The sequence below is a fragment of the Dysidea avara genome, chromosome 12 (genome assembly GCF_963678975.1).
Source record: "Dysidea avara chromosome 12, odDysAvar1.4, whole genome shotgun sequence".
Lineage (NCBI taxonomy): Eukaryota > Metazoa > Porifera > Demospongiae > Dictyoceratida > Dysideidae > Dysidea > Dysidea avara.
Window position 1 is genome coordinate 10,624,911 of NC_089283.1, and position 2,909 is coordinate 10,627,819.

A 2,909-nucleotide genomic window follows, 5' to 3' on the forward strand; every position below is an offset into this window, starting at 1 on the left:
CTAGTCGAGATGCTGAACCTAACGCACACAAACTGATTGTCACTTGATTCCAAGTGATTTTAAGGTCATTGGAATAGATTATAGTTGTATTTTCGGAGATTTGAATATCAATCACGTGAGTGCCTATTTCATGCATTGGACTGCTCTATGCGTTTACTGGGCGAGATAGCCGTATTGTTAGGTGTTTATAAGCTTCGTATCCTTGCTGTTGGAGACTGTCTCACTGATGTATCAACCATTCTGGTATTTGTTCGCAAAAATCGCGTCATTTTGGCCGAATTTCAGCATATAGATGGCTCAGCCAGATGGCTAACAAGCTTCAATTATAACCATACTCCGCATGCAGGTACTTTACCTAGTACTGGTCATTACTGACCCACGGCGCAGTTGCTGCTCTGCTTGTCCTGTGCTCCAGAGGAAGAAACATTTTGTCTGTCGTCAAAAAGCTGCACAGATCGTGCTGCCACCAGAAACTGACCAATAAAATCAAACCACCAATACTTTGAGTTGATGATAGACTACTTGAACAATGTTGAGAGTGAATATCGTGGCATACGAAGAACCCTACGAACCGCTGCAGCTAAAAATCACGTGATTTTAAGACATTTGTATTGTTTTCTACCAGAAGAAAGTAACAAACTTGGCTGCCACGCTGGTGTTATTCAAGTTACACTTAGCCTAGCACATGACAATAGTTAGGTAGTTGATTGGAGGATATCGATTTTTCGCATTGCGGACCCTAGCATTGCATGGAGGCCAGTGTACAAGATCGAGATATTCTAATAGAGCAGTCAGCTAACTACTGTAATAGAACATTCACTGGAAACATGTAGTTGGTTCTGTTATGGAATTTTTCCAAATCTGCCCGCACCTATACAATGAAGTGAATTGGTCTGTTTAAAGGGCTTCATTCATCTACTTGTGTAATTAATATGTATGGCAATACTTTATTCAGGTTCACAATTTCCATTGAAAATGCTCTCAGATTCAATCTTGTATCGTTCAAATTTCAAAATTTTCCACTTTCAACTTTATTATTCTAACATGCACCTATATTCAGTGTTGTGCAATTGTGAGAGGGGTGCATCATGTACTTGGTTGTCTGTACCTACCCAAACTTTTCCATTAGCAAAATGCTTCAGAGAGCCATACCTATAATCTAAAGGCAGTATATAAAACATCTACAGGCAGAAAATATTATGAATTTTATGTGGAAATGTCTCCAAATTGCAGTATTTTAGAATCTATTTTTCAAAATTTTCCTGGGGGGGGGGGGGGGAATTCCCCCACACACCCCTAGTTCCAGCATGCTTTCTATACCTAAGAGATTAGTACCATGAGTTAGCCCCCCCTTTATAAATCCTAGATCCGCCCCTGCCTATATATGCTGCTAAAAGCAAGGGCGCGGCATCCCCCGCCCAGAAAATTTTTAATTTCAACAGCTGCAATATGGCATCTGAGGCCATTTCCAGGGGCGGATCCAGGGGGGGGTTCCAAGGGTTTCATGGAACCCCCCTTTTGAAAGAGCCTCACTTACTCGAGATACTCTAATAGAGCAGTCAAATCGATATACTCTAATAGAACAGTTCACAGTACTGTGACAGTAGTCTTTTGATAGATATAAATAAAGAAATTTAGTTGGTAAGGGTGTCAATGTTGAGGGGCAGCTGTTGTCAGCAGGTGATGGCCTTTTTTTTTTTTTTTTTTTTTTTTTTGGTCTTCAACTTACAGCTAGGCTGAAGTTGCAATTCCAAAAATGGAACCCCCCTTTTTAATAGTTTGGATCCGCCCCTGATTTCACCTACAAAAAAAACATACTTTTAGATTTTTATGAAGTAATTCATTTATATATTTAACCTGTTCAAATTGCACAGTATTATAAACATGAACAACATTAGGGAAGCACCCGCCTGCAGGCCTAGCGTTTTGGTGCCACCCCTTCCAATTTGGATGAATTAGATAGCTAGCTAGCTAAATAAATTAGAACAAGACAATGCTATATAGTCTGGCATAGCCAGACCTTTTAAAAAATAAAAGGTCTGTCTACGCCAGACTAAATGCTATACACCTTATACAAGGGCGAATCTAGAGGGTGGGCTTTGGGGGCTGAAGACCCCCCTTCACTTTTAGGCTTTGATCAATATGCTGAGGATTATAATGAAATTTTGTCTTAGCATAATTATATGATCACTAATAGTACAAATACTCATAAACCCACCTTATAAACATCTTTCCAAGGTATTATTAGTGGATTTATGCTAAAGGTTATGCAACAAGGACCCGGATCAGCATTGGAGGTGTACAAGATCGAGATAAAAATAAATAAAAAATTATAAATACTCTAATAGAACAGTCACCTAACTACTCTAATAGAACATTCAGTGTAAGCATAAAAGTTGGTTCTATTATGGAATTTTTCAAAATTTGCCTGCGCCTATACATACAATGAAGTGCATTGGTCTGTTTAAAGGCTTGTTCATCTACTTGTGTAGTTATTACCGGTACCGGTATACTTAATTCAGCTACACAATTTCCATTGAAAATACTCTCAGATTCAATCTCGTATCATTCAAATTTCAAAATTTTCCAGTTTCAACATTTTTATTCTACCACACACGCAATTGTGAGAGGGTGCATCATGTGCTTGGTTGTCTGGACCTACCCAAACCTTTCCATTAGCAAATGCTGCAAAGAGCCATATATATCTAAAGGCAGTACTTGAGTATATAAAATATATTTTATGTGGAAATGTCTCCAAATTGCAGTATTTTAGAATCTATTTTTCAAAAATTTCCTGGGGGCATGTCCCCAAACCCCCTAGTCCCAGCTGGGACGTGTGTTTCACACATCACCACCCAAGAGACAAGTTATAATTAGCCCCCTCCTTTTATAAATCCTAGATCCGCCCC